Raw genomic sequence first — 16,265 nt, forward strand, 5'->3', positions numbered from 1 at the left:
TACAAATCAATTCGAGGCAACAACCTTTCCAATTAAGCTCTAAACATCTTTTCGCGACCTTGGTGAATGCATTTCCAATAGTGACCTGATATTCTCAAGATTCACTTCGATTCCCCTCGCGCTGACTATGAAGCCTAAGAACTTCCCCGATGAAACCCCAGAAGTACATTTCTGGGTTCAACTCATGTTGTATTTTCTCAGCATGTCATCAACATAAACCTCCATTTTTTCCTCAATCTAGTTAATGAACATCATATTGACCAACCATTAATATGGTGCACCAGCATTCTTTAGCCCGAATGGCATGACCTTATAGCAGTATATGTTATGTTCGGTCTTGAAATTGGTGTGATCTTGGTGTGCAGGGTTCATTGTGATCTGGTGTTATCCATAATACACGTCCATAAAGGACATGAGCTCATGGTCAGCAGTGGCATCAACCAGCTGATCTATTATCAGTAATGGGAAACAGTTTTTGGGACATGCCTTGTTGAGGTCAGAAAAATCAATTCAGGTCCTCCACATTTTGTTGGGATTTGGGACCAAAACAGGGTTGGCTATCCAAGTTAGATATTTAGCCTCCCTAATGAACCCGCATTTCAATAAGCAAGCTACATCTTTTTCTAAAGTTTCTCCTTGCTCTTTTTCAAACAGCCTACGTTTCTACACCTTTGGAGGCACGTTTTTGTCCAAATTTAATGTGTGCATCATCATGCTTGGACTGATTCTGACCATGTCCTCATGTGACCAGACAAAGACGTAAATATTTCTTCTTACAAACTCTACCAATTCCTTCTTTCTTTCGGGTCTGAGATTTTTCCCAACCTTTACCGCTTTCGAAGGTAATTCTATATTGAGGATGATTTCCTCTAGCTCCTCTAAAGCCTGGAGCTCAGATATGTCTTTGTCTAATTTCGAATCAATTTCTTCGGGTTGGGTGACCTCATTTTTTTCTTCCTGAGGTTCCTCATTCTCCTCGGTTATTACCATGGCTTGCTGCCTGGGTTGTGATTTTCCCTTCATGGCAATGCAGTATCATTCTCTGGCAGCGAACTGATCTCCCCTCACAATGCATAGCCCTAAGAGTGAGGGGAATTTCATGGTCAAATGGTAAAGTGAAGTTATAGCTTCAAACTCCATCAGCGCAGGTGTTCCCAATATTTCATTGTAGGCGGCTAGACAGTCAATTACTACGAACTCAAGCATCTTAGCGACTACTCGAGTTTCACCGCCCAGTGTTACCACGAGCTCGATTTTTCCTATGGTTGCCATCCCTTATCCTGAAAATCCATAGAGGGTCATAGAGGTCTCCTAGAGATCAGCTACAGATAACCCCATCTTTTCAAGGGTGGACTTAAATAGCACATTCATGGAGCTCCCATCGTCAATAACTATTTGGCGCACCCTCCAGTTAGCAAGCTGAATAATTATCACCAATGGATCATTATGAGGAAATTGGACATGGCTAGTGTTTTCTTTCGTAAAAATGATTGGTTGTTTATCCAATCTCTGTTGTTTGGATAACCTTTGCTCCAGGAAAAACTCGATGCCATCATGTGTTTTTAGCTCCTGAATATATCTCTTATGGGCCCCACTGCTTATCCCCGCCAAATGAGGTTTGCCTGCCCTGGTGGCTATGTCCCTTCTTTCAACATGGGGAAGGATGATTTGATTTCCCTGAGCTGATTATGCTAGATTGACCAGGTTATCCGGAGCTGGTTAAGGGTTTTGCCTTGCATGTTGATTAGGAGCTAACCTGTTTCGAGCGTATTAGGCTAACGGTCTAGTATGAATGAGAGTCTCAATCTCAACTTTCAGTTGACATAAATCATCAGTGTTGTTGTCGATGTCATTGTGATACCAGCAAAACTTAGTTGGATCTTTCTTCACCCTTTAATGTTTCATGGGCTCAAGCTTCTTCCATGGAAGACGAGTAGAATTCACCAAGAAGATACATTTTCGCATGTCTGTTAGCTCGGTATAGGCGGTGTAGATGGAGGTATATTTATCCTCGTGCTTATTTTTCTTTGACCCATTCTGGTCACCCTCACCATTCCATTTTTCATTTATTGCCCTCCGCCTGGTTATTCTAGGTAGTGGGCTGAGCCGTAGCTGCAACCTCCGTAACCACTCTAGCAGGTTGAACGAGGGTCTGACTGGTTCTTGCGACATCAGATTCCACCTCTTCTATGTTTATCCACTCTTGAGCTCAAGCCAAGAATTCATCTACACTTTTCACTCCTTTCCTTTCAACCTCCTTCTATAAATTTCCTCCTACGGTGATTCTCATTCTGATGGCTATGAGCTTGGCACTGTCATCAGCATCTCTAGCTCTAGCTGCTACAATAATAAACTGGTTGAGGTAGGCCTTCAAGCACTCATCGAGATGTTGCTTAATGTTGGCTAGTGAGTTGGCCTCCCCCCAAACCTCTTTGGCATCTCGAAACTATCTCTTGAACTTAAGGGACAACTTTTTCCAGGAGGTGATTAAGTGTTTCTTATACTTGTTGAACCACGACTTGGCTGGTCCAGTTAATGTAGCTGGAATAGAACACACCGCAAGTCAAGGTTCACGTTGTGGACCATCATCAGAGTGTTGAAGGTCCTAATATGGTTGGGCAGATCAGTGATTCGTTATATGCAGGCACAGTTGGCATCCTGAAGCCAACAAGATACGGAGCTGCTGCAATATGAGGATGAAAAGGCTCCAACTCCTCATTAGAATCGCAATCATCTATGTTTTTTCTTGACAAGAACCTCTTCATTTTCTCCTCCATTAAGGCCAGTCATTCGAGGGTTGGATCCTTCATCTCTAGGTCATTTGGGAGCTAGTTACAACCTCTCATCCTATTGTGAGAGTTCAGTGGGTTATTGTCCCTCCAAGCTTAAGCTTAATTAGGAGGGATGTTCCCATTGTCACGTATGATAGACAAATCTCCCACATTCTGAGTATAGCTCTGATCTTCATGACAAGATAACTGTCCTCTCTGTGTGTTTAGATGATCACGCAGGTCAGACGATGGATTAGAGCACAAGTTTTGAGCTAAGCTCAATTGACTTCTTAGGTCACTATCATGTCTATGGGAATCTGCATTACAGGCATTCCCGGAACTGCCTCCGCGCTAGCTCTCTGTCCAATAGCTCCCATCCATGAAACTTACAATGCGTGGTTAGGGTCAAGGAGTTGGATTATTAGCGAGAGATTGCGAGACATAAATATCTTTGGGTGGGGGGGGGGGGGGCAGTATTTCTCATGTTATTCCCTCGAGCTAAAGCATTCCTCTATGGGTGAGGTGGCATTGGATGTAGAATTGGTGATAGATGGTGCCTTATTGGTGAGGTTATTCTTGTTCTATCGGGGCACACTAGATTAGCTCGCCCTATGCGGTCTCGGCTGGAGATAATGCAGTCTCATTCCTTCGTGCCTGGGCTGCTGGTTGAGGCTTGGTCATATTTGTTGGGATGTCTTCTCTCCTTAAGACTGTTTCACCTCACCCTATCTAGCCAAGATGATTCCTAAGAGTGTGAGTTGATTTATTATTCCTGTGAGGATTGGTTGGTTTAGTATTTCACGGAGTTCTTTCAGAAGGTATGAAACTCGGGGTTGCGGTTCGACCAAAACGGCTAATGTTAGGTTGCAGGAAGGGGTAATCAAGCTAAAATCTCGTTAATTTTCCTATTGTCCTGGGCAATGTGGTTCCTTAGCTGGGCATTTTCCATCTCAATGGCTGTCAAGTACCAAGAATTGGTATTTGGTAGGCGTGAGGCCGAACTTCCAGCATCGTCTTCTTCCACATGTGGTTTTCCAGGGCGACATTGTACGAATGTACCTTCTCCAGTGGGGATGGTCATACGGTGATCTCCTTGATCATCAGGTTGCTCTATTTCGTTGTCACGCATAGAGTGGGTGACCACCTTGATGATTGTTGGGTTGACACTTGTGTGAGAATTCAAGCTTAATCAGCTCTCAATAAAAGCACCAATCTGTTGACGCAGTTTTTCGTCAATAGCGGATTTAGAAATCCGAGATTCTTTGAGTCTTTTGGGATCCTTCACTGTGCGTCATATTCAAGCTCATGCGATCTAACACACTCCTCGAGCTAGATGTTGTAAGAAAAGTGCGAACTAATGCGGGTCATGTTTGGATTTTCACGAGGGCGATCTGGACGTTATGTACCTCAAACTAAGTTGTCAGTGTAAGAGGCGACCTATAAACTCGAATTTTCACAGATTGTCAAGTAAGCTTGAGCTACTCGCTCCAGAGTTAGAAGAAAATAATTTAAATGTATATTTTCTTTATGCCCTTGTCTTCCAGCTGTACCTCATGCTGAGTAATTCGACTCGTATTTTTGGCATACAACAATAATAGATGATCATTTGTAAATCACTCTAAATCTTGAGCAATCATGAGCACATGTTTGTGCTTATTTGATCTTTTGATTCATTTGTTAAGGTCTCTTAAAGGCTAGTGACTTTATTTTTTAGATTCAATATCATGGAATCCATGCTTTCCTAACGAATTGAATATTGGTTCCCTTTAGGGTTGATTGTAGAACTGAAGAGTTATTGAGCTCAAATCTATAATATGATTATAGATTAATAATTAGCTAGTTAATTAATGATACTTAAGGAACAATAGGTAATTATAAGGGTAAAACGGTAATTTGACCAACTCTAATTAACGAACTAATAAATGGAGGAGAGAACTACATCTATTGATTATATCAATAGACTACCAGAGAAAACTCTGTAAATATAATTCTATAAATGCTTAGAGTGTAATTTCATATTTATAGTAGAGTAATCATGAAATTCATAAATAAGATTATTGAATTAAAGATTTTAATTAATAATTTGGTTTATTGAAACTTCGTATTATAGGTCCATGGTGCCCAAGACGCATCTGTCCCACACTGTCAAGGGTAAGGATGTCATAAGGAGGATAAATAGAGAAAATAACTAAATTGTAAAGGAACTAATTTTTCAGGGGATGGATATAATTATGTGATAATTATGGGCAATTAATTAACTATATAGATTTTATTTGAAAAAATTTATATTAGTTCAAATAAATATTAATCATGTTTTGATTAATATTTGGGAGAGTATTATTATCTTATTACAAGATAATTATATAAAATAGATGGTTTTGAAGATAAAGTTAATTTTGAAATAACTGATATTTATTTTGGGATAAATATCTTGTCTTAAAATTAATTAAACAAACAAATTAGAAAATTAGGGATGCACATAAAGTGGCACACGCCACTCACATGCCACATCCTTGGGATTTGAATTTTGAATTTCAAATTAATTTGTTTATTTAATTATTCTTTTTAAATATTATTTAAATTAAATAATTAAAATAGGTTGTAACTGGTCAATTTTAATTTAATTAAATAAATATTAACAAAACAATTTAATTATCTTTATAAACCTAATAAGAAGTGATTATTTTCTAAGTCAGTTGTTTCTCGTTATGAGGCTCTCTCAAGGAAAGAAATGATATAATTTTCTAAACCTGAAATTCTAGAAGTTTCCATAGCCTCTCTCTTCTCAAACTTCTCTAGATCTCATGTGCAAAGTACATCTAGAGAGCCTAAATCAACTTGTGAATCCTAGTGCCCACACACATCCTTGTGTGTTAGAGGAACGATTGGAAGGTTAAGTGTGGGTTTCCATAAGGATAGGAAGATCGTAACTTTTTCTAAAAGACTCGAGGACACTTGATAGGCTACGAGAGGTAATCTCTATTATGTATATTTGTTAATTAATATATCGATATATGTATGATACTGGCTGATATTAATGATTTTTTGTAGAGTCCCAGAATATTTACTTAACTACCTAGATAGTAGTAGTAGTAGTAGTTAGTATTAGATTGTAGTACGTTAGATTTCGTGGATTTTGGTTCAAGTCGGGACTTAGTTGAAAACTCGTAGCAACAGTTATGGATTTTATAAGTTTAACCTATAGTTTAAGAATATTAATTATAACATAAGGTTTGATTAATATTGTTGGTCCTAAATGTATTATTTATTATAACCTAAGGTTTAGATAGAGCCAATAAAAACATGACACTTGTCATAAGCATGATTATTAAGGAATTAAATATTTTGATGATTAAATAAAGAAATAACAGCCTTAGCACCTACCAGAATCTGTTAGGGTCCTATTTTGACTCAGTCAAAGCAGTTATCCAACCTTAATTATGCTGCAAAAGTGCAATTACGTGTTTAAAATATTCATGTATGTTGATATATCACAGCATGTAGCCAATATAACGCCTGACAAAGGATACGGAAAACATGTTGATGTTGCACAAACGTACGAACAGACGCTTAGGATTAGGGCAGAGCCGTTATATCGCCACATAGGGGTGATATATCGCCCTAAGTTATATTTGTTTTAAATTTTAAAAATCAAGCCTTGACTACTTAGACCTACCTCTGAATGTTTCGACCGAGTCTTAAGCGTTTGACTGAAAAATATTCAATATTTCCATTTAATATTCATTATTTTATTCAAGCCAAAAATAAGATATTTTATTACTAGAACTCTATAAATAGGACCTAGTACCCATCCCTTCCTTTCATTCTTCAAGCTGTGATCAGAGACTCCAAGGTGCTTGTGAGACTATAAGAGTGATAAACACTTGGGTTGGGAAAAAGCTTTGTCATTATTAAGCTTTATAAAATATTTGGAAAGTGAGGTTTAGTGTATTTCGGTATTGAAGTTAGACCAATCCCTAAGGTCAACTAAGGTATTCCTAGTCTTAAGTTCATTTTTGTATGTTTCTTTAGTTTCCTTTAGTTTTCTTTACTCAAATCCTAACTCATTGTTTTCCATTCTTTGTTAGGAATTTAAGTTCTTTGAACTTAAGGTTTCTTTTCGGTAAGCTTCATCTTGGTGGTTTAGTTCATTTCTTTATCATCTCTTTTCTTTAGAAATACTCACCATTTGTATTATTGGTTTTAGGAGTGTTCCAAATCACGTCCTTGTTCTCATATCCTAGTGTTGGTAAGGAAAATAGGATAGTTTTTGTATGCTTATATGTTATTATATGATTATGTTATATTATGTTATGATATGCTATGATATGTATATGTATGATATGTTTTAGTTCTTGGGTGTATGTTTTGTTTAGATAACAAGCATATAATTTGTTTAGATAACAAGTCCCAATAGTAGATTCTTTGGGCATATGATTGTTTAGATAAGGAGCCCCATAAATTTATATGACTTGTTTAGATAACTAGCCTTGTAAATTTATGGGCATATGATTGCCTAGCTAGCAAGTCCCAAGATGTATGATGGCCATTGTAATAGATGTTGTTTTTATATGTTTTATAGTATACGATTATGATATAGCCTCATGTTTATGATTTATGTTGTATGTTGTTAGATTTTCCTTGTTGGGCATTAGGCTCATTCCTTTATTTTTATTTTTATGCATGCAGGAAAATAGTTATGGCGGTGAAAGGATTCTTGGCAGCTTGGGGTTGTGTATTGAGGAAGACTGGATTCGGTGGACTGCATGAACGATTCGAGGACGACGTTATTTTCAGTCTTTTTAATTACGTTTCTATGTATTTTTTTTTCGCACTTGGTTTTGTAAACAACTTTAATTAAGTTAAAGTTATATTTTATTTTTCAAACAATGAGATCCAATACACTGAATTTATGTATTTAAACATTTATCTTAGAGCTTTTAAGAAAGTTATGAATGTTTTGTATGTATGTTTTCTTAAGAATAGTGTCTATGTATAGTAGTTTTAACGGTCCAAAGTCATAGAATTAGTTGGGTCATTACAGTTGGTATCAGGGCAACGGTCCATTTGCATGAAGTTCTCCTTGATTCACATGCTCATGCTACGAATCTAACTGCCAATGTAAGTGTTTATGTTATAGTTGTTATGATTATGCGTTTAGTTAATGTTTTAGCCCTTATGTTTTCAGTTAAGAATATTTGTAAATTAGTTTATTTTCTTTATTTATTTTATTTATTATCTTTGCATTTATGATTGTTTTTAGTGAAAACCTTTTTCCAAATGAATATCATTGTTATTTTTGAATGACATGTATGAGTTTGATTTTTTTTCTACAATCATAATAAATAATAAATTTAATAAATAATGACTAAGTTCGGTGAGGGTGGATACAAATCAATGGACCAGGTTCTATATTGAGAGTTTAGGGGGCCATAGTATTGGGAACGATTTTACTGATCCTAGCCCTCCCTCAATATGGTTAACTTTGGAACAACGAGGAGTTTCGAGCCTGAGAATTTAGTCATATAGGATGATTAGAAACAGACTTAGTAAATTATAAAGATGGCTTATTTTTCTAATTTTAGAAACATACCCTAATCATAAAGAAGGCTTACATAATTTTTCATAGGAAATCATAATTAATAGGTCCGAGTTATGTTTGCTTAGATTAAGTTTTGCCTTAAAGCCTATTAGGGTAAGTTCTAATATGTTTCCTCGATTATTAGAACTTTGCAGAAGATGTCACTCAGAGGGTCTGCTCGCACCATTATCAATACCGATGACTCCAGTGTTGCTCATAAGACTAATGAAGCCCTTCCAGTTTGCAGAAGAGAAGCATGTGCTACCATTTCTACTGCTACTCAAAGTGCGCCGCCACCGCCGATTGACATCATTGCAGAAATTGTCTGGCTACGACAACAAGTGGAAGAACTGCTACAACGACAGCAGACTCAACCGCAGCCACATCATAGCAACAATAATAGGCATAAGAGAAAGCATCCAGGTAGTAAGCAGGCCAATAGTGTCAAAAGAATGTGAGCAAGTGATAGTCCAGGGTATGTAGAACACCCGCAGTGCTCCAAATGCCAAAAGAAACATCTTGAAGAATATCGTGCAAATACCGAGGAAAGCTACATTTGTGGCAAGGAAAGTCATCAAAAGAGGGAATGTCCACAACTCAAACAAAAGAAGAAGAGGGATAATACGATGGTTCTAGACCAAAGTCTTTGCCTTGACCCAGGGAGAAGCCCATGATAGTAACAAAGAAGTTACAGGTCAGATCCCTATCCTCAATAGCATATGTTCTAGTATTGTTTGATTCAGGAACAACATACTCGTATATCTCGTTAGGAATGATAGAGAAATTAGAAAAACCTTGTAGAACTACATTTGTGACATAGTTGCCTTGGGGTGAAGTAGTTCTATCATCATGAATAGTACAAGGCGTACCGATCAAAATCGAGGACGTAGAACTAGAAGGAGACCTGATAGAGTTAGAGATCAAAGACTTCAACGTAATAGTAGGCATGGACTGGCTAGCAAGGCATGCCATAACCATCGACTGCAGACGTAAGCAAGTGATTTTTGAGACTCCTGACGATAAGAAATTATGCTATATGGGAAAAGTTTCAGGACTACGCACACCACTGATTTCAAGGATCAGAAAATGTTAGAGAAAGGATGTCAAGCATTCTTAGCCAACGTCACGGATGTGGTAAAGGAAACACCACTAGAAGTTTGGAGACGTCCGCATTATAAAGTAATTCCCAGAGGTATTTCCTGACGACTACTAGGATTTGCTGCTGACACGGGAGATAGACTTCACAATAGAACTAGTACCGGGCACCGAGCCTATTTAAAAGGCACCATACTGGATTGCATCGACCGAACTCAAGGAGTTAAAGACGCAGCTAAAAGAACTCTTGGACTTGGGTTTCATTAGACCGAGCCATTTTCCATGGGGAGCACCGGTTCTATTTGTGAAGAAAAAGGACGGAAGCATGCGGATGTTCATAGATTACCGCGAGCTGAATAAGGTAACGATTAAGAATAAGTACCCGCTATCCTGGATTGACTACTTGTTTGATAAACTCTGAGGAGCAATCGTGTTCTCAAAGATTGATCTACAGTCCAGGTATCACCAGCTCAAGGTACGGGAAGAGGATATTCCTAAGACAGCTTATGGGCATTATTAGTTTCTAATTATGTCTTTCGGTCTTACCAGCGCTCTAGCCGCGTTTATGGATTTAATGAATGGGGTCTTTAAGGATTACTTGGACAAATTCTTCGTATTGTTCATCGACGATATTTTGGTGTACGACAAAGACGAGCATAAGGATCATTTAAGGTTGATCTTGTTGTGAATGAAGGAGCATCAACTTTACGCCAAGTTCAAGAAGTGTGAATTTTGGCTTTCACAAGTAGCGCTCCTCGACCACATAGTATCCAAGGAAGGAGTTGCTGTAGACCTATCTAAGGTAGAGACTGTGAAGAATTGTCCAAGACCAAAGAACGCGTTAGAGGTAAGAAGTTTTGTGGGACTAGCAGGCTATTATCAAAGGTTTGTAAAGGGATTTTCTAAGATAGCCACTCCGCTCACCAAACTGACCTGGAAACAGCAAAGGTCCAACTGGACTGATAAGTGTGAAGAGAGCTTCCAGATGCTTAAGGATAAGCTTTGCTCAGCACCAATACTTTATGTACCGACACCCAACGACAAGTTTATAGTCTACGGTGATGCGTTGAAGCAAGGGTTGGGGTGTGTGCTGATGCAGAATGATAAGGTGATAGCCTACGCCTCAAGGCAGCTAAAGGAATACGAGCAACGCTATCCAACACAAGATATGGAGTTGGCAGCGGTGGTCTTTGCGTTGAAAATCTAGCGCCACTATCTTTATGAAAAATGGTGTAAGATTTATACGGACCACAAAATCTTAAAGTATTTCTTCACTCAAAAGGAGCTCAACATGAGGCAACGCAAGTGGTTAGAACTAGTAAAGGATTATGACTGCGAAATTTTTTACCACCCAGGAAAGGCAAACGTAGTTGCTGATGCGCTAAGTAGGAAGAATTATGGAAGTCTAGCAGCATTAGCTGGAATAGAAAAGCCACTACAGCAGGAGCTGATCAATGCTGGAATAGAAGTAGTCATTGGTAAATTGGCTTACTTGTCCATACAGTCAAGTCTGTTAAAAGAGATATGGGCAAGGGCACGATGACACATTAGTAGCACGTATAAATGCAGTCAAGGAAGGCAAGGCAACAGATTTCACAATATCAAGTCAGGGGTTATTGAGATATAAGGATTGGGTATGCGTCCCAAGTGATCAAGGGATTAAGACGAAGATTTTAGAAGAAGCACACAATACCCCATACTCAGTTAACCCAAGGTCAACCAAGATGACTTACGATCTTAAGACAATGTATTGGTGGCCAGGAATGAAGAAAGATGTAGCGAAGTATGTGTCTAAATGCTTAGTATGCCAGCAAGTGAAAGCAGAACATCAGCGATCTACAGGCTTATTGCAACCACTTAGTATTCCAAAATGGAAATGGGATGACATAGCTATTGATTTCGTGACGGGATTGCCACAAACAAATAAGCAGCACGACTTGGCATGGGTAGTAATAAATAGACTAACCAAGTCAGCTCATTTCCTGCCTGTCAAGACTACATAAACAGCATATCAGTATGCAAACATTTATGCTCAAGAGATAGTACGACTGTATGGAATCCCTAAGACTATAGTGTCAGATAAAGGTTCGATGCTTACATTGAGATCATGGAATAAGTATTTTCCACTGATAGAATTCTCCTACAACAATAGCTACTAGTCAACGATCGCGATGGCGCCTTATGAGCTACTTTATGGAAGAAGGTGTCGATCATCGTTACATTGGGACGAAGTAGGAGAAAGGCGACTTCTTGGACCCAAAGTTGTTAGAGAAGCTCAGGATGCAGTAGCGCTGATTAGAAAGCATATGTTCGCTGCTCAAAGCCTTCAGAAAAGTTATGCGGATGCCAAGCGGCGTGATGTGGAATTCAAAGTCGGAGATCAAGTCTTCTTAAGAATATCTCCTATGAAAGTTGTGAAGTGGTTTGCAAAGAAAGGCAAGCTTAGTCCCCGGTTTATAGGTCCTTTTGAGATATTGGACAAAGTGGGAGCAGTTACATATAGATTAGCTTTACCGCCAGCTCTAGCAGATAGCCACAATGTGTTCCACATCTCGATACTGCGTAGATATGTGTCAGACCCATCTCACGTCCTCAAGTATGATACGATAACACTCCAGAAAGACTTGAGTTACGAGGAACAGCCGGTTAGCATCCTAGATAGAGGGATGAAGGAATTACGGTCTAAGAGTATTCCGATAGTCAAAGTCCTATGGAGAAATAGTTCTGAAGATGAGGCAACGTGGGAGTTGGAGGAAGACATGTTAGCCCAGTATCCAGAATTAATTGATAAGTAACTTTCGGGGACAAAATTCTTTTTAGTGGGGGAGAATTGTAGAGTCCTAGAATATTTACTTGTTAGTATTAGTTTGTAGTATGTTAGATTCTGTGGATTTTGGTTCAAGTCAGGACTTATAAGTTGGAAACTCGTAGTAGTAGTAGTTGGAAACTCGTAGCAATAGTTATGGATTTTATAAGTTTAACCTATAGTTTAAGATTATTAATTATAACATAAGGTTTGATTAATATTTCTGGTCCTAAATGTATTATTTATTATAACCTAAGGTTTAGATAGAGCCAATAAGAACATGGCACTTGTCGTAAGCATGATTATTAAGGAATTAAGTATTTTGATGATTAAATAAAGAAATAACAGCCTTAGCACCTACCAGAAATGGTTAGGGTCATATTTTGACTCAGTCAAACCAGTTATCCAACCTTAATTATCCTTGAAAAAGTGCAATTACGTGTTTAAAATATTCATGTATGCCGATATATCGCAGCATGGAGCTGATATATCGCCTGATGAAGGATACGAAAAACACGTTAACATTGTACGAATGTACGAATGGAGGCTCAGGATTAGGGCAGAGCCGATATATCGTCACATAGGGGCGATATATCGCCCTAAGTTATATATTATTTTTAATTTTTGTTTTTAATTTTAAAAATCAAGCCTTGACTACTTAAACCTACCTCTGAACGTTTTGACCGAGTCTTAAGCCTTTGACTAACGAATATTCAATATTTCCATTTAATATTCATTATTTTATTCAAGCAACAAAGAACATATTTTATTCCTAGAACTCTATAAATAGGACCTAGTACCCAGCCCTTCCGTTCATTCTTCAAGCTGTGATCAGAGACTCCAAGGTGCTAGTCAGACCATAAGAGTGATAAACACTTGGGTTGGGAAAAAGCTTTGTCATTCTTAAGCTTTATAAAATATTTGGGAAGTGAGGTTTAGTGTATTTCGGTATTGAAGTTAGAATAATCCCTAAGGTCAACTAAGGTATTCCTAATCTTAAGTTCATTTATATATGTTTCTTTAGTTTTCTTTACTCAAATCCTAACTCGTTGTTTTCCATTCGTGGTTAGGAATTTAAGTTCTTTGAACTTAAGGTTTCTTTTCGGTAAGCTTCTTCTTGTTGGTTTAGTTCATTTCTTTATCATCTCTTTTCTTTAGAAATACTCACTATTTGTATTATTTGTTTTAGGAGTGTTCCAAATCCCGTCCTTGTTCTCATATCCTAGTGTTGGTATGGAAAATGACTGAAATGCCCTTGGGTTACTTAAGGATTAAGGATAAGTTAAAGGGCTATCTTGGTCATTCTGGTTAAGGGATAGGCTTATATTAAGTAGCAGGGGTTCCCTTAGTCTCTAGCATATTCTGGAAGGGAAAGAAGTAAGCAAAAATCAGATAGCTCTCTTAGCTCTCTCTCAAATTTGGTTCACACTTTCTCTTGGAGGATAGGGGATTTTTGAGGAAAAGCTTGAGCAGTTGGGCTGGGATTTGGTGGAGTGCATGTTTGAGGAGTGAGGAATCATTCTAGGCTGAAGTTATATCAAAGGTAAGAATCAAAACTAGTTTTTCTGTTGAGTTTCCTTTGTTTGTTAGATTTTTGGGGGTTGGACCCTTAGGTGATAAAATTTAAGTTATAATAAGATTTTGGTTGGTTTCTCTAAGTTTATATGCTGCTTACAGTGTATTAGGATGATATGGGATCCAATTCTGTTGCTGGGGTATGTTTGGATGGATTTCAGGGAAGTTAACTTGAAAAGTTTGCATGGGAATTCTGGGTTTCAAGCTCGCGCGCGCGGCCCTGTTCTTCAGCGCCGCAGCCCGCTTGAGTTTATAGGCTAGTGGGGCTTCAAATATTTACCCAGGTGCCGTGGCGCAAGTTTGGACATCTCGACCCTAGGCTGGCAGATGTGAGGCAATTTTTGCTTCTGCTTTGGGGCGTACCGCGACACTTAAGGGAGGCTGGGCTGCGGCCCAAATGTGGATTTTTGGCAAAATGAGATTTTTTAGCTCGGGAACTTGAACATTAAGGTTCGGGAAGGTTTCTACTACCCAATTTGGTAGAAACCAAGGTCCCGGAGGTTAGAATTATGTCTCAGAACTATTTAATGGATTAGAATGTGATGGTTGATTATTATTCATGCGTTGTGACTAGGATTTCTTCAAGGCTTGGGTTAGAGGACTGTGCTCGTGACCGCAGTGCGCGAATAGCTCAGGAGAAAGGTAAGAAAACTGTTGTACCCATAAAGCAGGGCAAGGCCCTATAGTTTGTGTTGCAGGGCGTAGCCCCATTGATTGTGTTTATACATGTTTATATAATTGTTAATTATGCTATGTGTGCATATATGTGAATGTATGGCAAGAGCTGGGAACGGCGAAGGCCGAGAACGGTGAAGGCCGAGAACGGCGAGGGTCGGGAACGGCAAGGTCGAGTACGGCAAGGGGCCGGGAGCAGCATTAAGCATGCAGAGTGCGAGTTGCCAGGGTGAGAGCCTATAGGATACCTGGGATATCCTTATGGTGTAGACTGCAAACCCAGGGCCTGGTAAAGCACCTGGGACGGCATGGCCATACGTGTTTAGCTGGTTGGCGGTTTATTTATATGCTTATTTATGATTATGCATATGTTATTTTCTTGTGAGGGGTTTTCTTGCTGGGCTTCGGCTCACGGGTGCTCTATGGTGCAGGTAAGGGCAAGGGGAAAGTTGACCAGCCATGAGTACGGAGAGCATGAAGCGATGCGTACATGTTTGTCCTGCCTGGCTACCACGACCAGGGGTATTTTTGGGAAATGCTTGTATTAAACTTAATTTTGTCGTTTAGTCGACTTTAATTATATTTTTGAGTTATACATATTTCAAAAACAGTATTGTGGGACCCCTAATATTAAACGCTTTATAACTTTCAATGAATGGGTATATTTTCAAATTACATGACTTTTATTAACGTTTAGCTACACGTTTAACCTAAAACCTCGATTAGCAAGTGATTAGCACATTTTAAACTCACTTAGTAACGGCTCTAAGGAAGTAGGGCATTACATTGGTGATTTGATAACATACCTCTCTCTCTCTCTCTACAAACCCCTCTTTCTCTCTCTAGCTTTCAAGATTACTATTTTTCTTAAAGAGCTTCATCAAGAAAGATTGACTTGCATGAAGATTCTAGGATTGTGAATGTTGGTAACTGGTTTTCCATTTTCGCAGGGAAAAACACGTGGTAGTGGGCCCAGAGATTTCAAAAAAAATTTATTTAAACAATCTTTAAATAATCGGATCCATTAATATTCAAAACATTAATCATAGAGAAAGAAAAAAAATGAGGATTTACCAGTTATAGAACAATCAAGATCCTCGCTATTTTTTAGTACCTCCAACGAACATCAAATCCAAAGCAGCCTCTTGAATACTCAGACCAAGATCTTCCAAGATGTATCTCTACACCTTAAGACGTGTGTGGGCAGGTAGAGTAAAGGTGGGAAAATGTGTGATACACAAGTATTGAACCAAATTTCGGACTTGATGACGTGGTATTTGAAGATGATACATTGCAATAAATGATATTAAACATTGAGAGCTAGTCGAAATGAGATAACTGCTTGAGGAAGCCATATCAGAACAAGGAGTCATAATCAACTTGGTCCAAGTATCCTACTCGAGAAGGAGCAAGTAGGTGTTATCCATTGAAGCTGCTCAGAGACACATCCTGCTCGATATATAAGACAATTTAACTTGAGGATCCGGATTTCACAAGATATTGTGAAATATCCCAAGATATTTATGTAGCTGATATTTGAATGTATTTCTCCAGTATTATTTGGATTTGTAATAAGTTATAACAATCTCACACTTCACGTGTAGGGCCTAGATTAATTTGTAAGGGTTCATAGCCCAATAAGAGACTCTAAATAAAGATCTCTTTCAATCATTATCTCTAAACTGAATTAGTGCACACTTTACATACAAAACCTTACTAAATTGAATTCTCTCTCAGGCTTAAGAAACTTAGTTGAACCCTG

This window comes from Humulus lupulus, chromosome 2, assembly GCF_963169125.1.
Source record: "Humulus lupulus chromosome 2, drHumLupu1.1, whole genome shotgun sequence".
In the NCBI taxonomy this organism is placed as follows: Eukaryota; Viridiplantae; Streptophyta; class Magnoliopsida; order Rosales; family Cannabaceae; genus Humulus; species Humulus lupulus.